At 35.2% G+C, this 26,933-nt stretch overlaps 2 protein-coding genes across 3 annotated transcripts in view; both read right to left on the bottom strand.

Annotated features, from left to right (window-relative positions):
- LOC134493210 (uncharacterized) overlaps positions 1-26,933 on the bottom strand; it is a 156,079-nt gene that overhangs the window by 87,172 nt on the left and 41,974 nt on the right. The gene's annotated exons all lie outside the window — the stretch shown is intronic.
- The window catches only part of USP49 (ubiquitin specific peptidase 49), a 49,948-nt gene that overhangs the window by 18,529 nt on the left and 4,486 nt on the right, over positions 1-26,933 (bottom strand). For both annotated transcript variants that reach the window (XM_063297578.1, XM_063297579.1), the window contains exon 2: positions 998-1,130. The gene's annotated coding sequence lies outside the window, so the exon portion shown is untranslated. The remainder of the gene's footprint in view (positions 1-997; positions 1,131-26,933) is intronic.

Genomic DNA, 26,933 nt, shown 5'->3' with positions numbered 1-26,933 from the left:
TAAATAAAATAAAAGTGAGTAATAATAACATATACAAGAAAAATGTATATCAGAAACAGTTGAAGCTTGGGGAATATAGAATTAAGTACACTATAAATGTATAATATATCTGTTTTGAATCTGTTTTTTTATAATAGCCCTTTAAGATGCCTAGTATCTTTCTCAGACTTTTTGTCAAACAGTAAGTTGGTCTCCTCCATTAAAACAGTAATGGAAAAACATGTAAAGTGTTTATTCTACATAGGCTCTACTGCAAGAGCTGAAATTGGCAAGATGGGAATCAGTTATTCTCAGGCCAGGAAGAATTGTTACAAAAACATGGGACAAGTGTCTCTAACAAGACTTAGAAAAGATCAGCACAAGTCTACTGATTCTAAAACGTAGGAGGAAAAGGCCTAGGATTTAAACCCTGAGCCTGACATTTTGACAGGGTTTTATTTCTATGTTTTGCAGTAGGCAGACCCTCATATATATAAAACTTTATTTGTTTATAATGAAGAAACTTATCTATTTAAAGTCTCTAAAACTTTTGCTGTTATTGAAAGCAGGGTCGAATTTCTGGAGAGTTAATTTGTACTGCTGTGGTTGTTGAATTACAGCTCCTACCAGCATAAAGTTGCAATAGAAGCTGAGTTACGTACAAGTTTTATATTTTGGTATTTTTATCAAATTAGTTATGTTAAGCAAAATCCTACAAAAGATAGTACATGACTTGTCAGTTACATGACAAAATCATAGTAATGAGCAGCATGTAACAATTTATGCAGTACTTCTCAATAATAATGGGAATGAAATGCAAATAACTGCAACAAAGAAAGCATAATGTACAGTAATGATTTATTTGTTTCATGAGTACTGATGGAAGTACTTTTCCTCTGAGCTTAGTGATAAGACATGAGTTCTCTCTTGTTCAGGTTGAAATGTGGTATGGGCTTTTTCAGGGAGAAAATGTTCAGGCCATACACAAAAATAATTTAAGACAATAAACAATACTCACCGATTCATATTTAAATATTCTCGCAATTCAATAACCAGAGGCTGGAACATCCCCATTTCAGTCAATAGGAGCCTCAATTCTCCTTTCAGAAGCTTTGGATATTCATCAGAAAAAGTAATGCAATATAAAAGCCCTAAAGAGAGAAATATCATCATGAAACATATATATAGGCTCTATAGTTTTAGAATGTGAACCTTTTCTCCAATTCCTCTATCAAGGAAAATGTAATTTAAATGGTAACAAATAAAGCTACCTGGAAGCCACAGAAGTAGCACACGGTGACAAAGAAATGTTACACAGAAATTGTTTTTTTAAAAATGCAAACATTCTGCTGTATAACCATCTGCTAATCATAATCTTTGACTAATATTATGAGTTGCAATAAATTATGAGTTCTAATGAACTATTTTGATTTGAGATGACAGAAAAAAACAGCACTTTGTGGGAAAATTCTATAATAAATGTAGCTTTATTATGTGATTTTGAATCATGTGTGTCCATATAAAGTAATTATAATATAGATTATTCTTCAATCAAATTAATAGTACTTTACATTGAGTTTACAGAGGACCATTTACAATGGAAAAATATCTTACTTTTGCACAGTAAAAACCAATCAAATTAACAGTACCACCTAATGAAAAGTTTCATTATTCCTGTGCAAAACACAGTGTTATAGATGTGCCTGATGGGATTTGCTAAAGAAAAGAATCCCCCACACCAAAAGCATCTGTGATGATACAGTAAATCATTCCACACATTGTTTTGTCCTCACAACTAACAGAGAATCCGATATTCTTTTCCCAGAAGATCCTTTGTACTAGAAACAATCCAATTTATCCTCTGACATTAACCCTATGAGGAATCTCTCTATTTGCATGTGTTTGGCCTCCCACTAAGCACATATGAATAGGAATAAAATCTGCCCCTACTGGGATGAGTTAGACAGAGTAGGGGCACTGAGAACTTTTCATGAATTTTAGCACAGAACAAAGAAGCATCAGATAATATTAAGATGGTGGGTGCAGGTAGAGAAAGAACAAGGAACTCTGGAGAAACTTATCTGAGAGAATGAAAAGTGTCTTGTTCTTTCATGAGTCTAACTAGTTCTTAAAAAAAATAAACCATGCAAGAGATAAACAGACATAAATATCCATTAACTACTTCTGTGAACAACAAAGCACAATCCATAAAGTCTATATTTTAATTGTACAGTCATCACTGAGGAAGACAAGCTGAAACTACAACATGCCATGACTGTCTTGGATGATGAGGCAAATAAAGTTGGCCTCAGGATAAGCGCCGAGAAATTGAAGATCATGCACGTGAGCTCCATAGACCCAGTATGGGGAATTGTACTCAGATTGCAGCAGTTAGAGGAAGTGGAGAGGTTCACCTATCTGGGTAGTGTGATCGCCCGGAATGGAGATGCAGAGGTGGACATTAAGTGCCGCATTGGGAAGGCAATAGCCATTTTTCGGAGGATGAATAAGTTCTGATCCTTGCCGTCCATATCACTGAAGATTAAGCTCCATATGTTCACTTCTATCATGATCCCAACAGCTATTCATGCCAGAAAGACTTGGAAGGCATCAGGAAGTATCAACAAGAGGCTTGACGTCTTCCAACAGAGATGCCTCTGCTGAATTCTAAAGATCCGATATTTTGATCACATCACTAACAAGGTGCTCCGAAGGAGTAGCTCGTGTAAACTTCATAACATCATCGCATGTAGAAGACTTCAACTGGCTGGTCACATCTTTTGCGTGGAGAACAACCAGATCCCTAAGTGGCAATGAGTTGGACTCCTCCTGATGCTGAACGACAACAAGGATGCTCTCAAATAACATGGCGAAGAACACTGACACAAGACCTGAAGGCATTGCATATCACATGCAAGGACGCCTAAATACTCGCCCAAGACCAAAAGAGCTGGAGAACTCTTACTGCCTGATATGCCATGTAGCATGGACCCAGGAGAAAGAGAGATGTGTTGGGTCTATGACCATATAGTTTGATAAACAGTATAGGGCCTGTGCAATAATCTAGCCTGATCCTGTTCCTCCTGCCCCAGATCTTCTTTCCTATGTTTAAAACAACATGTATGTCCCTGGCTGAAGGATTATTTGTTCATATTCATATAACTTTCATCTAATAATTTCAACAAGGCTGAATTAATTATAATAAAATGGATGGGATTGCAAAATATTTTCTGAGACAGAGAAAAACAATTGAGGAAAACAAATTGAGGAGGATAGTTCTATTCTCTACAAAATATTTGAATTAGCTCCCTAATGTCTTGTCTGTATTTTATTCCAAACAGACATACCTTCAGAGAATTTTTATCAGATGACTCCAAATATAGTAAAGGTAAAGGTTTCCCTTGACGTAAAGTCCAGTCGTGTCCGACTCTAGGGGGCGGTGCTCATCTCCGTTTCAAAGCCTTGGAGCCGGCGTTGTCCATAGGACACTTCCGGGTCATGTGGCCAGCATGACTCACGGAACGCCGTTACCTTCCCGCCGAAGCGGTACCAATTAATCTACTCACATTTGCATGTTTTCGAACTGCTTGGTGTGCAGGAGTGATTAAATTACTTTTTACATTTTATTTTTACAATCAAGTGTATTTTAAAACAAGGAGCCTAAATATGTGTTTGAACATTTTTGCTTTGTTATGATTCTTCTTCTAGTGTTACAACTTGAAGTAAGTATACTTGTGTGTTTTTTACTTTACTTAAAAGTATTAAAGTTGAGCTCAAGTCCTGACTTCGCAGATATGTCTATATCATTTCTAATAAGAACTAGACAACCGTGACCCATTGGGTCATTTCTGAGATATTTCCTTACAAGATTCCTCAATGCCTTCAGTAATGGCAGAGCTTCTAATGTACTGCCTTCACTGGAAAACTTCTTAAAAATTCAGGGAGATATTCAGAGATGTATCTGGTTTGAAAATAGCCCAGTCAAACATCAGGAGTTGACCACAGGAAATGTTTGATGATATTTTGTATTATGTCATAAAATGTTTTATGATAATTTTTATGTCATAAAATGTTTTATAAAATTTGTCAAATTTTTATTCCACTGGAGTCATGGGTCCTGGATTTTGGACCCATTCTGTAAGTTAGCCCATTTGAGGTTCAAAAATTGTTGCCCTATGATGCACCATTTCACCCAGTTAAAGGTTACAAAATACAAACAGACATGAGTGTTTTAGTAGTATATAGATAGATATAAAAGTAGTCTGCCATTGAGTTTTTTTCAACTTCCCAGTTTAGCTACAGATAGATAGCTGTAGTTATCTATCGAAGTACTAACTAAGCTTCCAATTCTGCTTAACTTTTTCTGATCAGTCAAGCCATAATTTATCTGTTCTTTTTCTTAAACACATAAAAGGCAACTGAAAAAAGAAGTGATGCTTCTATAGCAGGAAGGAGACTATTGTATCCCATCCAACACTTGACACTAGAATTTCACTAGCCCACTTAAGGGTGGATTTCATATCCACTTAGATTTTTATAATTAAAAAGATCCTTAAGCAAAACTTCAGCTTCCCTGTTAAAACAACTGCTATTTACAGGCTAAAGTCTGCATCAATATTAATTTAACTCTCTATTTCTCAGATTTTTTCAAACCTGAACTAATGTTGCTAGATCAGCAAGTTTTCCTTTAATAATGATACCTTTCCAAGCAGCAGTGGATGACAGGCAGTACTCAATCTTCTCTGTAGTTCAACTGCTCAAGGAGAGAGAAGGCCTCTGGCCTCACAGTATGGCAAATGAAATTCAGTCAGTTCCACACAATGGCCACTGCCTCAGTTGCTACTTTGCATTATATTTTAGTGAAGATGTTTCTGCTGGAGCATCAATAAATTCAGAAGGAGCCAAAGTCTACATGTCCACAAATTAAAAGCTGTCATAATAAAAGGTTTATCTAATCACACCTTATGAAGACTAATAAACTTTTTCATGCAGCTGTTAAGACTAAATTGTTTAGACAGACAGACAGACAGACACCTTGCTGTTTCCTAGGTATAGCTAGGTTTACCAGATATTTGAACAGGCAAAGGAGGACACAGACAATTGGAAAGGGGGACAAATGGGAGGAAGGAGGACAAATGGGGGAAAAGGAAGACACACTGTTTAACTTTCTTAGCATCCATGACAAAAATTACAGTGGAAAACTGCAAAAAAAAAAAAAAGTAATTAGGCCTACATATATATGAAATTACTTTTCCAGCATCAGAAAGACTGATTATCAATTACAATGTTTTTCCAACGAATCTTTACTTTCAAGAACATATGCTAGCAATAATATAAAATTGATGACAACACACTTTTCAAATTTCACCATGGAAGTATATGACAAGTCATGTGATCTACAGACTACAGTGATCATAGATTTGAAGGGGCTGGATTGAAGCCAATTGCTGGAAGCAGGAAATAAATTAAATAACATAAATCTAGGCTATCGAGTCTGTTGATGGATGAGAGAAAGATAGAAGCAGAGAATTTATAAGGTCACAATACACAAAAGTTTATTTATTTTCTATCCCGCCTTTATTATTTTTATAAATAACTCAAGGCAGGGAACATACCTGTTACTCCTTCCTCCTCTTATCTTCCCCACAACAACAACCCTGTGAGGTGAGTTGGGCTGAGAGAGAGTGATTGCCCAAGGTCACCCAGCTGGCTTTCATGCCTAAGGCGGAACTAGAACTCAGTCTCCTGGTTTCTAGCTCATTGCCTTAAGCACTACTACTGTTGTGAAAACAGTTCAAAATAAAATAAATTTTAAAAAACCAAGACATTCAAAAAGCCAAACAATATCTGATTTTAAGGCTATACCTGCTAGATGGAGGGCATGAGGACATGTCCTCCTTTTGCCGGATGTCTGGTAATCCTAGTTGTAGCACAGATTCCTTATACATTTATTAATTAATGTTGCATCTTAAAAACTGCAAATAAATGCTTCTAGCTTTTCTTGACAGCAGTCAGGTGATACTACCACATGTAATCCTGAAACTTATGCACTTTAATGTATTATAGTTTTGACCCTTACCTTTGGTTTTTAAGCTTCCTGGTGTATTTAAATATTAATACTGTTCAAGTCTAGATCCTGAATCAGAAGCTGACTGGTAAGAAATATTTTGAGAGTCTAAGTCCTTAAATCTTCAAGATATTATTCCAGAACACAAATCAATATGCCATTTAGCCATTCACCTTCTATTTAGCTATTTTACATTACAATCTCTGAGCAATACCAATGATGCTTAAAAGAAGCATAATGCACTACCTTCTACAGTTGAATAAAAACAACTACTAGGAAGGGCTTGAATAACTTTTAAAAATGAGGTTGTTTCTATTTAAAAAGGCAGTGCAATCTCAGAAAAAGATATATTTGGTTTAAGGATTAGCAGACAGAAGTTATGTGAGGTCCTCCCCATGCTCCAAACCACTATTTTCATTTGAATCCAAAGTGCTGCACATCTCTTATAGATAGCCCTGAAATGCAAATTGGAGACAATTTCGAAAGATAGTTAATTTACCATTTTTGAACTATGTGGGAGTTGAGAGCCAAAGTTTTGGATAGGGATGTCAGTTACATCAACAACCAACAATTACTGAGCTTCAAGGCCAAGAAGCACAGGGCAAAACATCCATTAAACCATGGGAAGAATGGGAGAAAGAAGCACTAGACCACAGTGAACATAAAAGGAAATTTCATTTTCATATTGACAGACGATAATCAACTGCTTTAGTGACTTCTTTCTAATAAACAATAAAGATTCTTATCTAGTCATGCCATACATCAGAAAGTCTTCAAGTGATTATGAGCCTAGAACCTAGTTAAGCTATGTCAACTCAAGCACCTGGGAAATTCTACGAGGTCATGCCACTGAGCCTGAGAGGTTGTCTATATTCTTAGTTAACTGCAAACGATATTTCCAGGAGTGGAAAGAAAATATTCTCCATAAAAAAATAAACATTTACAAAACAAAACAAGCCTGTTGAATAATTGCAGCCTCCTGTCACATACCATCTAATCTTGGCCAACACAGACTTTATCATTTCAACATAAAATTAACCTTTACTTTTTCTTCCTGACCTCTTCTTTTGATCACTAAACATCATTTCACAAACCTCTCTGAATTACAAACTATCAAATCTTATTTAAAGTTTGGAAAAGAAACCACAATGGAGGAAAATCTCATTCTTGCAACTTCTCTGTGTACAAATTGCTGTACATTAGGAATGTACAGACTTCATCTACATATACTATCTCATGCCACACAACGTACTGGCAAACAATTTCCTCTTCTATTACTCACTATGAATATACGATATAAAACAGAACATTTGCTCTGTGCTTTTGTCTACACTGATCATTTTAAGGGACTTCAAAGAACAAAAGAAAGACCCTTCTCCCCCAGCACTCTACATAACTGCACATCCTGGATTCAATTGCATGGTATAAATTTAGCAGTACTTTCTTATGCACCAAATATATTTGGTAAAATATGTGCAGTACTTTGATTTCTTAATGATACTCTTTTAAAGTAACATTTAATTATTTGGAAAACTGAATTGTATTTCATTCTTTCATGATCTAAAGGAATCTATTTCTTCCCATGCTGTTTCAATCACTTGGGCTTATGCTATATGATGCTTAAATATACTATGGAAAAAGGTGAAAGATAGACTGACAAGGAAGATACTCAAATGGTAGTTCCTCACCTTCACAAACCTATAATTCAAGAACATCAGAGTCAAAGAAACCAGAGAAGATAGAAGTTGCATTCTAGTTTTCTTGTTTTTATACATTTTTTAAAAGCAGGCTACTCCTAACTGGGCATGGAATTGGATTAGATGACCTTCAGGATCATTCCAACAGTCTAGGATTCTATGCTTCAGATGGACACACCCAGTATTTACAGTAGTGAAAGACAGTATCAATATAGTCAAAATTACAGTATCTATAATCTTCACTGTTCTTGCTATGCTGCTTTTCATTGTCCATTCTTAGGATAAGATGCCAATCTAAGAACACATGCTTTGGAAATAATTCTACTAAAATTAAAAAACATTGAAAAGATGCTTCAGAAATATTTGTTAGTTTTTTACAATGTAGCAATCTTAACCTGTTAGAAAAAAATTAAGTATTTATTTATTTAATTGTACAAAGACCCAAATTAATATAATAAAGATGCCCCCCACCCATTGTGGATAACGAAGAGATTAGGCAGAAACTTATATAGAAATTATTGGTTACCAAGATTGCTAAACAGTTATGCATCTGATAGCAATGGCAATTACAACAAATTCAGTGACATTTCTAGTGATATCTCACTGGTGTGCTGAAAGATAGTTTTGTTTTTCTCTGAGCTGGTATAAAAATGAGATAAAGGCATTAATATGTTGGCTTGCCATATCATATTGAAGGGATAACACAGAAACATCTAGGAAGCTGTTTCTATTTTCACAAACAGGGGCAAAGTCTTTCTTGTGTAGAGATGTTAGGGGTCTATTGCTTATTTTGGAAACAAAAGCACTTCTATTTAATAATATAGTTATACTAAATTTCTCCAGTAATATGCATGTTTTGATGTGGATTATAAATCCTCTATAGCTTACTTAGGAATAAGGTAACTCAATACAGCCTACTTCTGAGTAGACATAGATTTTCATAAGCAGTGTCAGTGTATTATTCTGAACAATAACAGATACCAACAAATGTCCAGTGCATTGCTGATTTCACTCTTCTGTGCAAATTCTTATTTGTTGTGTGTGTATAAAGATTTTCCACAGCTGATACAACATACAAAATATACTTTCTGTCAGCATCACAAACAAAAACTTGCCAGGATAATTTTCCGACAGAGTTCAACAAAAGTAGTTGAACTAGGAAGATCCAGGTTCAAGTCACTAGCCATGGAAGTTTACTAGGTGACTTTGGTCTGCTCACTTTCTCTCAGCCTTATTTCACAATAGTAGGAAAAAAACTGGAGGAAGGAGTGTTCTGTACACCATCTTGAACTCCCAGAGAAAAGGTGGAATACAAACCTAAATAAACAAAAATTCCATAATGATGGAAAACAGGGGTCTCTGCAAATCATGTGTTATGATTAACTCAACTATTGTAAATCTGAGATTAAGAGATAGCCATCTAGATAGACTTGTTAAAAATAATACTGTTTATTGGAAGAAAATTATTTTTATCTTGTTTGAAGGACTGTTAGAATGAATTCAGCTACACTCATTCATTTGGACTCTACTTTATACTTTGGCATAGGCAGCTTATCATACTTCTAACTGTCCAAATGAAAGAATGGATAATCAATACAATAAATGGGTAGATAAACAAATCAACCTACATCCAGTTATGCCAGTAAACACCTGTCTGCATACCTTCATTTTGTTTCCTGTTTCTACTGGTCCAATCTCAATTTGTAACAGAATTGACACTACTGCATATAGCCCATCACTTTTGTCTCCCAGGGTTGAGATTGGAAGGCTGCTGTTACAATACATTTAATGTTTACTTTAACCTCTTAAATGCATGTTCAGTATATAACAGGAATCTTCTCTAGGGTTTTTTTTAGATATTTTAGAGAAAAAAACAATATTTGATGGTTTCAGCATAATTGAGATGTTTTCTCAAAGCAAAATTGTTTTAAAAGTTTAGCATTATAGCTAAATGGACAGAAAAGAGGAAAGGGAGTAAAAGCTAAAGGGAAAAAATACATGGGGGATATCTCAAATGCCAGTGTGTGTGTGTGTCCGCATGTCATACATGTTGTATGAAAACCTAATGCATTTTAGAAATTCCTTTGTCAGGGGCACTTCATTTACTAGCTAAAACATTTAAATAAGAGGGCATTAGTTTCCTCAGATTGGACAATAGCTAACTGGTCTATTTTAATTCATAGTGAGTTTCAGAAATGATGTTTTAATACGTTGAGAAGGATGAATAATATCGGAATTTACTGATAATTCATTTGACAGTGGGCAATGAACAAACAGATATAACTGATTGGAAAGCAAGAAGGAGGGCAATTTTTGCTTTTAGTATCAGTCAACAGTCACTTTATTTGCTTGGCTACACAGCCAAATGTTAACAATGGCAATTCCAATGTTAAAAAGGCAATTACAGGAGAAGATACTATTGGCCTGAAATTAAATAACCTTGAATATCTCTGATTTCTGACATCGTAACAAGACTGAAAGGAAAACAAAATATAGAAAAATTAAACAATGTATTTCTCATTACTTAAGTTTGTGAAAATGTTATATTTAGAGTGACAAGGAGCACAATAACTGATCTTAAAATTCTAAACTACTGTCCTGATTAGAATACATTTCCTTCAATAAGTCATAAATATTAATTAAGGGCTACATACAAATAAACAGTACTGTAAAAATTATTTTAGAAGTAAACCCTGTTTCAAAAACATACCTATTCCTTTCTGTAAGGTTGAGCTCTGAGAAAATTGATTCTATCAGTTTGCAATAGAAGTCTGCTATGTAAAGTGTTCATTGGCTATCACCTGTGACATCACAATCCCTCCTCTCCTAGTTGTTCAATTTGTTTAAACAACACAGTCACTTTAATCAATTAGAAGTAATTGCAGCATTTATATTGTTTAAAATTATAGTCCTTAAGAAGGAAGGAGAAACAAAAATGACTCTATCATTGCACCTGTCAACTGTAAAAGTGAGGAGAAAGGTGGGCTTAGGATTTAGTGCAAATCTTCTAAGGATCTGCATGCAAAAAGATTCTCTAAAATTCTCACAAAATATTTTTGTATTATAGTATCCTCCATAAAGATGTATGCACAACACATCTGTCCTTCAGATCACAGAATTACAGAGTTGGAAGAGACATTAGAGTTTTTAATTAAACTTTATTAAATTTCAAAATACAAGTAAAACATATAAAAATAGAAAGAGATTGAAGAAAGAAGAAATGAAAACAGAACAATCTTAGAAGTGCAGAAATAAAAAGAAACTGACATAGAAAAAAGAGCAACTTCCGACCATCTTCGGTACAGATAACATAAAACTACATTAACTTCTTACTCTATTTTTAACTAAAGTACACATTATTTCTATATTCTTATACAGTCCTAATCGTCAAATCCCAAAATCAAAACTTCATTTTTTTCAGTTTCAAGCAAAAAGTCCAAAAGTTGTTTCCAAGTAGAAACAAAGTTAGACAAATTATTTTCTTTAAGCAATGTAGTCAGTTTCACCATCTCTGCCAATTCCATTAATTTCACCACCCATTCTTCCATAGTGGGAATTATTAAGTCCTTCCACCTTTGTGTATACAAAAGTCTTGCTGCTGTTACCATATATAAAAACAAAGTCCCAAATTTTCTTTCAAACTGTTTACCTATCAAGTCTAAAAGAAAAACTTACGGCTTCAATTGTACATTCGCCTTAAGAATCCTTTGAATTAAGGTACATATCTGGTCCCAATAGTTCTTAGCCAAAGAAGTCCACCAAAGATGGTAAAAAGTACCTTCACCTTGAGAACATTTCCAACATGTATTTGACATTCCCTTATACATCTTCGATAATTTATCAGGAGTTAGGTACCAACGATACATCATCTTATAAAAATTCTTTCAAGTTATAATTCAGTATGAATTTCGTAGCTCCCAACTCATCTTGTTTCTCAATGTCCTCTGCCTGTTGATAATCTTGTGAATTTTTATCTTCAACATCTATTGATTATTTATCCAGATCTGCTACATATTTAGCAATAAAATCCTTAGCTTTTAGGATGGAGTTTAATCTAAATCTCTGCTGTTAAGTAAAAATCACTCTCTCCAGCTTATCACAACAAAACGGAATCTTCTGTTTCAAATCATCTATCAAAAATGAATAGTCTTCTCTTTTTCTTAAAATCCTCATAGGGATTTCTTTTAAAACAATCATATCAATATTATCAATTTTTAATCTTGGTTCAAAATGGCATTATAAAACTTGATCCCTTGTTCTTTTCCTTACCAGAACATCCCTTGATGCCTATTTCAATGTGGCATAAGGTGAATTTATACGAAAAACTTTATCCAGCTCCTCCTCCATTTTCTGTTCCTCCCAACTCAATAATTTTGCCAATGCTTGAGATATCATCTTCCTTATGTCCTCACCCTCCCTTTCCAGGATCGACTGCAGTCTTAAACAGAACTCCTTTTCTCTGAGTTCAAGCATTGCAAGTTTATCCAGTTCTCTTTCAAAATGCACAGCTCTGGTCTCCATCTTATTTTCTAATGAATCCACTCTATCATTCACTTGTTTAACATCCCCAATAATCTTTTTCAATTTATGATCCAATTTTTTCTCAGGGTTTCAAATTAGGCTTCTAAAGATTCAGTTACTTTGGCTGTGAATTCCTCAAAGATGGATTTAAAAAACTCAGTATTACCTGATCCACGTTGTTGTGCTCTCCTTGTAGCCACAGTCTATAGCACCCTTTAGTGTCCAAAACTTTAAGATGCAAGCAAGAAATTCTCACCAGAAATAAAAGTAGAAAAAACAAATAGGATGAAGGGAAACTTCTCCAATTATTTTTGTTTATAATTCTAAGCCAATCAGCATATTGGTAGATTGTGGGAAGAGGCAAGTTTCTCACACAAAACTGCAATCCAAAAGCCTAAGTTCCAACACCACCAACACAGATTCACTAAAATCGCTCTTTGAGTGAGATGGTCGGTGAATTTGAAGTATAAGTAAAATAAATAAAAGGTAAAACTTATTATTCCATTAAAAAATTGTTTGCTTCTTAAAAAAAAAGGCAGTAATCCAAACTTCTTTTTGCTAAATATGCAAATCACACATTCCAAATCAAATAGATTAAGAAATAAGCCCCCAAAATAACAAAAATCACCAAGTGTGTAGATTTCTCTGTATCTGAAGAAAGCTTCTCTTTCTTTTGAAGCGGAGCTGATTGAAAAGTAATAAACAGAAAAAAGTGACTTAGAAATGGGGAGTGAGTTTTAGTGTCCATTTAATCCAGCTTCTGCACAGCCTCGAACTTGGTGAATGCCCCACCTCCCAGCCACTTACCTCTACTTACCAGCAGATTGTAAAATCTCCTGTTTCGGGATCTACCTGCTAGGAATGGCTGTTTGGACGACAAGCGGGTCGATTTCCCAGATTCTCTTTAATTCCGGAGAATTCTTCAGGCTCTAAGGGTCCTGCTCGAGCCCAGAAGAGTTGTGTTGTCGGCTCTGCTTCAAAAGGAGCCACTCAAGCTGCCATTTTCCCCACTAGAAACTGGGACATTAGAGATTGTCTAATCCAATCCCCTGCTTGGTGCAGGATCCATTACAGCATCACTGACAGATGACCATCCACCCTCTCTGAAGAACTCTAGTTAAACAGAACTTACCTTCATGTGACAACATGTTCCACTAGCTAACTGCTGGTATAGTCTAGTCTAGCTTAGTCTTGAAAACATGGTTCTGCTATCGTTTAGGAAGTCTCTCAGGACGTGGTTGTGTTATCAGGCCTGGGGGTCTTTGGGAACAGGAGACATTCTTAGATGGCTCCACAATGATTGGTGTTCTTGCTCTCTCCGTGGGGTTGGTATATTTTATAGCGATTTTATAATTTTGTGATAATATTTTTAATAATCATTTTATTTTTTTATAATGATTGTTCTTATGTATTCATTGTTTTTATCTCATTGTTGTATCCCTCCCAGAGTCACCTTGTGTAAGATGGGTGGCCATATAAATGTGAATAATAAATAAATACCTTTTGTTTTATTACCACAGGCACTGTTAACTTCTGTTAGAGTATATATTCAACCTATCACCGCTATACATTCATAATCTATGAAAGCTTTAAAAAATGCTAATCATTTGGGATAACTACTACTGCTTTCATATCACATCTCTATTATAAAATCCTAGTGTATTGTTGCTGCAAGACTATATATTCCCTCTTCAAATCTTGGTGAGGTATAAGGATGGAAAATAGATCATTTTGCCCAGTTCTGTTCTCTTAGAGCCTTAAAGAGCTGTTGGCTAACACACAATCTGTCCCAGTGGTCCATTCCCACATGGTCACGAAGGGGAACAAATCGAGAGAATAAATCGAAACTGATGTTTGCATTAGAACCAGCAGTTTTTGTATCTTGGACAAGCAACAGAGGATCAGCTATTCCTGCAGGGGCAGCATATACAGGGGCCAATCTCTTTCAATGCTTGAAATGGATTAGAAAATTCCCAGCCCTTAGGTAAATAGGCATGCTAGCAGAAAAGTTATTCTGTACTGAAGGATGACCAACCCAGTATTTCAGCCTTAATTGCTTCAGTCACATTATTATACCCTGGGAAAAGTACTTGGGACATAGAGTTGTATTTAACAGCTGCAAGAGTAGAAAACCATTCTTGCAATTATCTTTTCTCTTTCCTCCTGCAGCTCCCTGAATATCCTGAAAAGACACTGCAGAAAAAATAGCAGGAGGAGGATGTTCACTGTTGAATAATGTGACACTGGCAACTGCAATGGAAAAGAGGAAATAAGCCATATCTAGGTGAAAGAAATCTATGTGAACAATTACACCAGAATTACACATTTTTGGCACTTGTTTTATTTTATTTTTTTAAAACTATGCCACCAATCTACATTTTTACCCAGCTCTTCCTTGTATGAAAACTGTATATATGGTTTAGGTTTCATTTTTGTTTTGTCTTCTTTCAATAAATATTTCATTTTTATTGCTTTATATTAATGGTCCCTCAGAAATTCATGTGGCTCACACTATTATGACGTTTTGGAAATCGCTGAAGATTTGGCTGTTCTCCCAGGTTATGGGGACAAGGTGACTGTGGAGCCCCCTTTTGTTATGGGTGATTTATAGCTGGTGTTCTGCTCTTCTGGCTGGTTGTGTTTTTCTTATATTTATTGTTTTTTATTTGTAAGCTTCCTAGAGTCTCAAGAAGTAGGGTGGCCTTTAAATGGTCTGTTACAGTGGCAATGAGTACATCATTGAAAGACCAGGTTAAGGACAGATTGCCATGGAGAAAATCTATGTCGTCACTAAGAGTCAAAGATTTAATGGCACATAATCAATAAAAAAATTCTTTGTATGTTACATTTTATTTGTAAGCAACTTTGAGATTCTTGATAATGGATAGTTGTATAGAAATATATTAAAACAATACTACTTTTTTTTTGCACACTGTTCCTTTATCTAATTTTGGTCAATTCTCCATATTTACTGAACCCCTTTCCCCATATTAGAGCTCCTATTGCTCCAAATCTCTAGAAGTTTAGTGCTAAAAGGACTAGGGAGAAAGATTAGTTGGAGTAATTCTAGCTATCAGTAATTATCTAAAATATGGCTGCAGTCCTATACATATTTACGGTGGGGATGTGCCCACTGATAAAAACAGACTTCAGAAACTGCATATTTCTCAATAAGCTTTTCAACTCTAATCAACAGTCTATCAAGATAAGCTGAGCATACAGAAATGTGGTGCTTCTAAATTCTGATAAGGCATTTCCCCTCTCAGTGCTCAAGAATTTAGTATTTCTGAATGCTGAGAATTTTTCCCACTGAAATGGAGCTTGGAGAGCAAAGCATCTGAAGAAGGAAGAGATGTACACAAATGGGGTCTCTCTTTCTTGAAGCCCTATCATCATCTAGCTGACCAAAGGCATTACGATGGATAAGGCAAAACACAAATTCTATAATGCATTCCTCTAAAATTATATCCCCAAGAAATGATAACCAGTGTCATTACCTGGAATTTGATAATCAAAAGAGATACATATGTACTATTCATGTGCTTTGAACTAAATAAGTCTGCTTCATAGTATAATTATAAATCATATTTAAAAAGAGCATTCCAAATTGCTTCCACAGAAGCAAATAGATCTGTCAAATATTCGAAGTCAAAGCAGGCCATGCCAAATCTATCAACAGTAAATTTCCACAGCAAAGAAGTAACAGACAGAAAACACGAAATTACACGGACTTCCATATAAATCAGAAGACTGACAAAAAGCCTATAGCGCAAGCCCTTAGTAGGAAGCCACATGCGTAAGGTTGCAGTTTGAGAAACAAATAAAAAGAACCTAGCTGCTATAGGATTTCCAGATTAAAGCATCATAAAGATGACAAATTTAAAGAAATCATCAAATGGAACAAGTAATAATGTAGTGTCAAGAATCATGATCTTGGCAGAAATTCTGTGGGTCTAGGGAGGCAAAACTGCAATGCAATTATAGCTGTAACTTGTGTACACCGTGTAACATACCTGTCCATTTCTTAATACATACATGTCTGTTGTTAGTACGCTGCTGTTTATAGCATTAAGATTACTACTGGCTATTTTTTCTATAATATTTCTTCATAAATATGAACATTTCACATGTTTTGTCAACAACAGAACAGGAACATGGCATAGTACTTTATAGCAAATCAGACTATTGGTCAACTTAGTGCAGAATTGTCTCCTGATTAACAGGTACTCTCTGGAGTTTCAGATTGGAGTTTTCCCCAGTTCTAGCTGGAGTGCTAGAAACTAAGCCCAGGCCCTTCTGTATGCAAAGGTCTACTACTATGAGAGACTTGACTGCTGAGCTACAGACCTTTCCTTCATTTTGGAGACAATGGTGAGCATTCTCTAGACAGCAGCAGTAGCGTCTCAATGGTGTATCTTTGCAATAGAGATGAGAAGAGGCCAATATACTTGGCCAGGGCTTGGAGTTTAATTTTTTTCCCCTGTCAGCTAATATAATTCAAATGTTACATTATTTGAAAGTTATACTATACAAATGATCTAGGTAATGCAGATAGTCTGGCTGCATATTTAGTAATAAAAATGTTTTTAAAAAGCTCCCTGATAGACCCATTTTCTGATGCTATCATTCCTAATAATTCTAACGACTGAGCAGATCTAGCAGATAGTCATAGGGAATATTTTCTTTGTGATTAATTATGGGAATGTTAAGGCATAAAAAACATCCCTTGCAGTGGAATCCTAACAAGGTTTTTGTTTCAGACTATATTAAACAGGTTACGAGATTGAAAAATCAATCACATAATTAACTCTAGACCACGGAATTACAAGTGAAATATTAACATATCCCAAGAAATAATGCTAACATATTCTTTACATTTGGTCTCAACTACTAAAACGGTAAAGTGCCATATTATTACCAGATTTACCTGTTATGGAAATACTTTAAAAAATCACTGATTTTTAGATCATTGTTCAACAGTTGATCAATAGGGTTAAGGTAAGCAACCAACAAACTCTAAATCCCTCAATGTCAGTGCATGCTCCATACCTTTATTAGCCTGCAGAACCTTCAAAATACTTTTTAATTATATGGTTCTAAAATGAATATCCTATGGAGTAAACGTAACACTAGAACAAGTGTTATAAAAGTGATGTGACAAGACAGAATGCTTTAATGCGTTTCCCTTCCAAAAAAATGAAAATTTTTGAAATACTATTGGAAGTGGAATATAAAATCTATGGAGATCACAGCTATTTTTTGCAAAAGCCTACGAAACAAAGCACTGGTTGAAAAGAAATGCAAATCAGATGCCTTCTCAAATGATTTAAATAACATAATTTGCATTTCTCAAATCATCTGTACTGCTCAAAGGTTCAAATTTTTCACCCATTGAATTTACTTAAAATATAATAATCAAATATAACTTACATAATTTCTTTCATAAAATGAATTATATGTCCAAGAAAGAAAACTGCACAGCTGTAGAACAACACCTTTCAGTTAGAATTAATACCTTCAGAAAAACAGAAACATCATGGAGAAACTTCAAAAGGTACATGTGTTGGTAGAAAAGTAGTGAAGGAATGTTTGTTGAAAGAAGTAAAAATGGCTGTGCTGTTTTTGCTTCTGCCCACTTTGTTATAGAGAAGTGAGAGCAAAATATGTCAGAAAAAAACATAAAAGTTGAAAGTAGTGGGAATGGGGTACATAAGAATTCTGTGTGATAAAACAATAAAAGATAGGGTCAAGAATGAATGGATGATGAATGAATGAATGAATGAATGAATGAATGAATGAATGTGGTATGAAGTATAAAAGTCAGTGATTGGTATAAAAGAAGTATGTGGTTTGGTCCCATAAAAAATGAAGATAAAATTGCAAAACTAATATATGAAGAAACAGTAAATGAGTTGAGAAGTTAGGGAAGACTGCTCAAAGTCATGGTTGGATGCGGCTGATGAGATTTTCAAAAAGGGAGAGATGAGAAGTTAAAAGAACAAAAGGCAACACATGAAGCAGTGTAAGGACATGGTGAAAGCAAATGAGGTTTGTGAGGAAAGGAAGGCATAGGTATAATGAGTGGTGGTGGTGTAAATTGGTTTTAACTTTATTTTATGTTATCTTCTCTAATCTCTTTTGCTTACTATTTCTTACTGCTTTTCTGTACTTTGTATAGCATTGCTTACTGAAAAGATAATAGTACAACTGATATGCATGCATGTATGAAATAAACTGGCATGGTATGAATGCAAGGGACCACTTCCTGGACAAGTGTTCAGAACAAGGAAACAGTCATATACATCATTTGGTACAAGTGATCAGCTGATATCCTATGGAAGTTTTAAAAGGAAGTACACAACTGCGACCCATACTTCTTGATTTCGGCTGGGATGTAAACAATTTTATTCATTTATTTAATTTCTATAGCCGCCCATCTCAACCAAGTGACTCTGATATCAATCCTACTACACATGCGTATATCTTCATAAGAGAATTGCTTTGACATTTATTCTTCACCTCTTCAATATTAAACATTTTCAATTATAATACAGCATAAAGATACATTGTGGCACATTACCTCTCAATTCATCAGACTATTATATTAACATAGTTTATTAAGGCAAAGTGTGCTGAAAAGTCTTGGGAGTTTTAAAGACCTTCTCACTAAGAGGTCATTAAATGAGAATAACCTTACCTGAAATAAAATTAGTTCTATCAATGTTCCTCTGCAGTGGACAAATATGTTGCTTGCATTTTAATCACACATTCAGCCTTTGTGGTCTACTCCTGAAGCTTTAAATCCCACAAAAATATCTCACATGAACTAAATTCCTGGATCCCTAGCTTACGTGGCAGTTTACATGTCAAATAAGTCATTATGAACAATTCACTGAATGTGACCACCCCCTGCTATAGAATAAGCTGTTTGTAGAACTTAAATAAACTGTTCTGAAGAATGCATTATTTATACTGTATACATGGCAATAATATAGTTAAATCCTCAATAATTCTTGCCTTATTAAAAATAATGTGTATTTACAAGTTGAGCACAACAGATCTAACTTTGCAGTACCCATATGCTTCCTTTATACTTAAGAAGCTTTATCAGAGGGCAGTTCTAATTGGAACTACCTTTCCAGTGCTGCATTTCTGATCCAAATCATTTCATCTTAGTATTAACACTTGTTCATAGATCTAGTATGGCCTTTAGTCTAACTTAACAAATGAATTTGTAATCTACAACACTTTATATGTTCAATTTTAAATAATACATACTCGTGGTATTATAATTCCACTGACTGTTTATTAAATTGTAAATCTTACACATTGGTAACAAAAATAAAAATCAATCATACTGTTATGATTATCAGAATAATTATTAGAAGACTTAATGGAAAATTAAGTTACTTTTTAACTAGTTTCTTTTCCAATAGTTTCTTTTTTAACTATTCTTACTCTGTAGTAAACAGTGAGATCAGAACATAATTTCTTTAAAAATATGTTGTTTCCTGACTTCTTAATGTACTTCTTAACAATCACACCTTAGCTATGATCAGGTGTCCCCCTCTTGGTGTGACAGGCTGCAAGTGTCTGGGTTTGAAGTTGGAGATTCTCCTTATGAACTATCCTCCCTGCTGTCTGGAACTAGCCTATAGTTGCTATGGAGGCCACGAACTCTCAAACCTTCCCATTGAGAGTTGGGAAAACTCCAACACCAGTCACTATTATTACACAGATTATTATTAGGTGGATTGTTCCAGGTGCTTTGATCCTGATGGATTCCAACAGGTACTTCGGAATTTTCCCAGTAACCTGACAAGATGTTAATGGTCTGGATTTGCCATTTTGTTTATTTCTTTTATTGTATTTTTTATGTTAATATATATGTTTATTGTGAGCCACTTTTACTGTGAGCCTGGAATCAGGCAGTACGAAGGAAGGAAGGAAGGAAGGAAGGAAGGAAGGAAGGAAGGAAGGAAGGATTGTAGAGCATTTGGTTGAATGTTAGTGTTGGGAGGTGATTAGGATGCTTGATATGATTGCTCCTGAGCAACCTCTCTCAGTTCACTCATCCCAGGTTGCTCCTTAGTTTATCAAGGTGCTCCAGGAGATGAAATAACAGAAGAGAAGCCTGGAGTGCCAGAGGAAGAAGGCAGAAAATGAACTTAACCAAATATGAGTAAGTTTGTGTTCAGGCCAACACCCGTGGATGACAAAACATCAGTATTTCTCCATCTTATTAAGTCAGCAGGTTATTACCAGGAACAGTACCTAAACACTCCTTAGACTGCTTCCTGTTAGGGATAGATGAACAGGAAGATCCTGCAATGGGCCACTGTGATACGTTTACATATTTTGCTGATAAATTCCTCAAATTGCCCTGAATCTCAATTCTTCATGGATTAGGATTATGTAAAACTAGCTAATTGGGTGACCCAGCAGAAGGGGCTGGCTGAGGAGCAAGCTGATTTTAAATCTAACCAATCAACCTTTGATAAATGTATCATCCTGAATCACTTGGCAGAAAAACGCTCTAGCCACCTACAAGAAACGCTTTTCTGCTTTTATTGATCTGAGGTGGCTTTTGATTCAAATCCCAGAGAGGCTATCAAAGAAATTCACAGATCACCAACTACTCCAGCTGATCATGACAATACATGAGAACACCAAGAAACAGATCAAATGTGCTGTACCAATCCCCACTCTAAAGGGAGTCAAACAAGATTATATCCTCATCCCTACTATTTCATTTTTATACTGACTCCATAATACAAATATTAGCCGAATGCAAGTCCCAATTTTCAATCCTAGATAATAATCCTATACCAATCCTACTTTTTGCTGAAGTCATCCATCTCTCCCAGATTCAAATTGATGGAGCCTCTGGGCTATAGCAGTGTTTTGCCAGAATGAAAATGAGAAATTATTTAAAAACCACAGTGGTTTTATTTACTAAGCAGCATGCCAACTGCCACAATTGGAAAATCAATGGCATTCACATTGAACAAATTAAGATTTTTAAATATCTATGAGTCTATCTGCAATCTATTACTACTTGGAAGCAACAAATTCAAGAAACTATAGCCCATGCCCAGAAGGCTTTCAATTCTAGAATTAGATTTGCTGGTTGTAACGGTAACAACTTCATTCCTGCAGCACTCAAATATTTATAACTGAGATGGTGAGTCTCTTGCTGTATGGAACACAACCCCACACCTATAAAGATATAAAGTCTTTAGAAGCAATTCAGTCAAAATGTAGCAGAATTATGGTTGGTAATCCTTGATCCATGCAAAAATCTGCAATTTTGGGGGTGGAACTGCAAAATGCTTCTGAGGAGGCCAGCAAGAGAATCTGCTGCCTGTTTGCTAAAACTAATATTCTGGGATGGATCCTTGGTTCAACCAATCCTTGCTAATAAGTTTATCTTTTCCTGGAAAAAAGTATAACTGTAGATTTGTCTCACAGTGGCCTCTCAACAAAATCCCTGCTAATGCTTAGACCAAAGAAAGTAATGGTAGAAATCAAACAATAAGTTATTGATTTGGATCTACAGAACAACATATCCAATGTTTCATCCATTACTATAAAGGCATCTGTAGCAGACAGTTCATTATACCTAATATCTTCCATCGTTCTCTGTTCTACCCAAGAAGGCATTTTCATTAACATGTTATGTTGAAATTCCTGTGCACCTTTTACTATTGGACTGAACTTCAGAACTTTCTATAAAAGTTGCCAAATTCCATCCAGTTGCAACTGCCACTAGAAGACTATGGGTTTGAATTATGCTTAAGAATGGTGTGATTATTATAATCACACTGCATCACCATAGCACACAAACCAACTAAAGCCCTCCAGAACATCTTAAGTAAACCAAAAGAACCAGTAGCCCAAGAAGAAAAAAAACAGGAGTCATCTACAACATACAGTGTAAGGACTGTAACAGCCACTATGTAGGACAGGCAGGCAGAAGACTAGCAGAGCACATCCATGAACACCAACTAGTAATCAGAAGACACAATGAAAGAAAACTCTTTAATCTCACAATGCATGGACAGACTCAACCACAGTTTCAACTGGGAAATTGTGAGCATCCAAGCCAAATCCAAAAATGCTAGGGAATTCCTGGAAGCTTGGCATTCAGACAAATCATCCATCAACAGACACATAGAAATAAACCATATTTACACACCATTCAAAAGAGGCAACAAAAAGCTAAGAAGGAAACAAAAAAGACCAGAACACATCCCATCCAGCAGCCAATACCCAGATAAGCAGACAGACACCAAAACAGGATTCTAAAGGTTACTTAAGGGAGAGAAAGGTTTGAAGCAATCCAGATCCTCTTACCTCTTACCCAACTCCAAGGGAAAGAAAAGGAATTGCTAGCTCCCATCCCGTCCTAAAGAATTTGCTTGGAAAAAAAAAATCAGGATGTATCCTGGGATTTTGCATACTGGATATATAAGAGAAATGGGAAACAGACATACCTCTTGCTTCCTTTGCCTGGGCTATTGTACTTTAAGGTAACATTTTTCAAAGTGTTCCATGGTACCCTAGGGTTCCACGAGAACTTAATGGGGTTCCATGAAAGACTAAAGGCAAAAAAACTTCACTCAAATGCAGCCAACTTTCTATTACTAGAGCTTTGCCTATTGATCAGGGGTTCCAAGATCTTTTTTTAAACTAACAGGTTTCACAGCCTGAAAAAGTTTGAAAATCCCTGCCTTAAAAAACAGTTGCATGGATTTGCATACTGTCAAAATGGCTCATGCGAGTTGCATTTTAAAGTGAAATCAGCAAGGCAATATGCATTTGTTGAATCGTACACACAAATCCAAATGTGGGACTTGGAAGCCACCAAACCACCTTTCTCTTTTAAGATCCTGTGAACAGAACCCTACATCAGTTGAAGCCCAGAAACCAAATGAGTCCCACCAATGGGAAAACAGGCCACCCACAAGTTCTGCAGAGCAAAAAAGATTACTTCTTCTGGTGCAATTTTGAATATGCCACCACTGAATGAAAAATAAGCCAGCTCAGAAGCTGAACGCAGGCAACAGTGTAAGATGTGAAGCTAGTCCTGGGGTAGTACAAAGACCTTGTGTGGAAGTGCTCTCACCCAGAAAATGACTTAAAGACATCTACACTGCTGAAGCCAAGCAAAAACAGTAAGTTAGACATTTTTCTTTTCTTTTTTACTAGCCCTGGCCCTAAGCCTTAACAACAGTTTGTCACACAAAAGCTGTCAAGAATAACTTCATACACTTATTTTCTATTTATAGGCCACTTTTAAAATCTTAGCAATAGAACTACCAAAAAAAATTGACAACTCAAAGAGAAATATGCAGTATTTTATTAGATTTATATCCCACCTTCCTTCCAGGAGTTCACCCAATGTACATAGCACTCTCCCTTCTAATTTTTTCTCACAACCCTGTGAAATGGGATGGGCTGAGAGGGAATGACTGACCGAAAGTTACCTAGCAAGTTCCATGGCTAAGTGTCAGTTGTATCTGGGTCTCCCTAGTCTTAATCCAACATTTTAATCACTAAGGAGAAAAATCAGATGCAATGAAAGAAGGGCTTTTGTTTAACAAAAAAGGTTGATGCCTGACAAACTTGAACCTTTTCTTAAGCAAAGACCCAGATTTATATTTGTTTATAAACATTACTATATAAACATATAAGAGATGGGAGGAGATGATGATACTGGCCAAACAATATAAGTTTGTATTTTGCAAAATTTTAAAATACACTGCCTGAATCAGAAAAGATAGTAGGCATTAAACAACTTTAAAGCAGAGCTCTACAAATCAAAGTCCAATTTTTAACAACTAATATATGTATTAAACTACAATAATATATAATAATCTGCATTCATATTGTTTACTACAAGCTATCTTAAAAATAGCTGAAAATACCTATTTTTAAAAAGGTAAATATTGTCCTACAAGTGCTGATGTAAGATTTAGCTTTCTCAATGAGTTATTTACATTTACTGGGCTGCCCGTAAGAGTAATAGGTCTCACACATATACAAAGCATGCTAGTACATTTCACAATGTTATTGGTCTTTTTCAAAACCATATTTTTGTCCCTAGCTCTCACAACTGTTAACATTAATTGTAATGAGTTCAAGAGGTGGGGGAGGGAAGAAATCTACAAAGCATGCAGGAATCACACTGACAGCTTGCTAATCAAGGACAAGTGTTTATAGGCTTGAAATTTTAATTTCATTTGTAGTCAGTTGCTAGGGAAAAAATTATTTACCATCTGCTCCCCCCTTTATCAGAAAGAAAAAAAAAGCTAAATTAAACATAACTGTTTACAGAATAATTTAAAATAATGTACTAAAATGCAGAATTTGCCATTTTTAAATATATTTTCCAATCTAAATTAACAATATAGACTGATTTTTGAAAGTTACAGGATACCTGGATAAATTCAAGATAAATGTACTTGGATGGTAAACTCATTTCTGGCCAATGACTTTCTAGCTGAAACAATATTCATGCAGAATTTAGAATTTAGAAAATCTCTACATTAAATCAGGAAAACTAATGTTTACAGCTAGTATCTAACTTAAGAGTTCAGATGATTATATCCAGTTCAAAATACTAGCTTGAACTAGTATTAAGATTCATATCAAAATTTTAGCATTCAAAGCAAAAACTGCCAACAGCAGTCTTAATTCAGTGTGTTCACTTTCAGAAAGAGCTACATGTGTTATAAGTAATTTAAATTCTTATTCCAAATTCTTATTTCTTTCTCAAGAAAGGTGCAAAAGTGAGAAGTAGTAGTAGAATCTGTTCCTATAAAAACCTAATTTCACAAACTACAGGACACTTATACAGTGAACTATTTTATGTGAAACAGTAAGAATTCCTAAATATAATTGTTAAAATAGTGATTTAGATAAGTAAGACAAACTTCTCAACTGTATTTGCAGCACAGATAGACGTATACTGGGCAACAAAATAAGGTTCTTGTATGAAAACTCAATGTTCCCAGTTTCTGGGGATCACATTCCCTGGTTCCAACAAGAAATTGGGCAGTTCACATTTCTTGTTTTCAACAAGAAAAATAATAACTTTCCTTTAGTTAGTTATGATTGGCAAGTAAGTTCCTTTCATCTTGCAAAGCTTGGTACATGGCTGAATCTATCCTGCATCTTTAACCTCAAACAGAGAAAATACCTGTTTACCCTATGTTTATTAGATTTCTTTTTTACATTTTTAATAATAATGATTCTATTAAAAATAATTCCCACCAACTTAGCTAATAAAAATAGCTTACTATTAAGTATTTCTCTTTTTAATTCATCTAACATAAGTACACTGTGATAATTTGCAAAGCTTTTATGGCCCTCCCCACCTTAAGTTATCAATATCTTGAGCGTATCAATCCCCACCACCATAAACACCCCATCCTGGATTCTGCCTTTAGTACATGGGGTATGTAGATAATCAAAATCAACCTTAGGGGAAAGCTAGTTTAAATCTGGCTTGGGCCAACACTACATGTAGTAACCTTTATTGGTAAAAATTAAGAAAAAGAGAATAAGAAAATTTATATCTGCATTTCTGTGACATATAGTAATGATTTAGTCCTGTGAGAACCAACATTTCTATGGTACCTCACTTGGCATCCTTCAGGTTCCATATCCCACCTGATTTTTTTTTAATGTTTTAATTAAAAAATGAAATTGAAAGCTGGCAAAGCTTCTTATAAGTCTCTGTTTAAAAGGTTACTCTGGGCTCCATATGACTCCTAGGTTCTTGTAAAAGAAACATAAAGAGCGGTTGCACTCATGTATTCGTATGGAAATGTGTCCATCTGTCCATAGAAAAGGAATAAAAGACAGCAGGAAGCATCTGGGGAGGAGGTTGTTAGAAAAAGATAGTTGACCAGTTTGTCTTTGACCTATTTACCTATTTGACCTATTTACCTACCTGTTCTGTAGTGTGCATTATGACAGCCATTTTGTGAATAAAAAAGCCTCCCCCACAACAGCCATTTTGTGAGAGTTCCCCTGGCATGCTTACAAAATTCCAGATGTGCACACCAGCCCCCCAAATTATCAGCTCCAGTCATATGCAACAGTTCTTAATACACACTTTCTTCCTGGGGCTTTCTTTTGTATAGATTTTTGATAAGAGAACAACATACACTAGATAAAGCTATGAACTGCCTGCTGTCCTGACACAATAGGTTTGGTACACTCTTTCATGCACAAAGAAATCTGTGGCAATTTCTTTTACCATATATTACCAGCTCTTGAGGGTGTGTACACACAACTAGCCTGCAAAGGGTTGGGCCAATTATGCACAAGCTTTATAAGTAGCTACAATCCACCCAAATGATAGCATTACATGCAATTTGCTGCACAGCCAATTAAGAATAAAATTATTACAAAAAAGAAATTCTAAGGTAACAAATATTAATGAAATACCATCCAAACTTGCAAATATAACTGTAATAGCACAAACTCGAATCTTTTACACTGGGAGATTGAAGACTGAATTCAAATTATGAATGTTTATTCCTTAAATAATTCAATAGTTAACAATAAAACACATAATGAAAATCTCATCTGAACACTTTCCATATATCTAAATGTATCTCCTTTTTTTATACCCTAAGGCATAAAAACTGTTTTAT

The sequence above is a fragment of the Candoia aspera genome, chromosome 3 (genome assembly GCF_035149785.1).
Source record: "Candoia aspera isolate rCanAsp1 chromosome 3, rCanAsp1.hap2, whole genome shotgun sequence".
Classification (NCBI taxonomy): domain Eukaryota; kingdom Metazoa; phylum Chordata; class Lepidosauria; order Squamata; family Boidae; genus Candoia; species Candoia aspera.
This window is presented reverse-complemented; position numbering and strand designations above follow the sequence as displayed.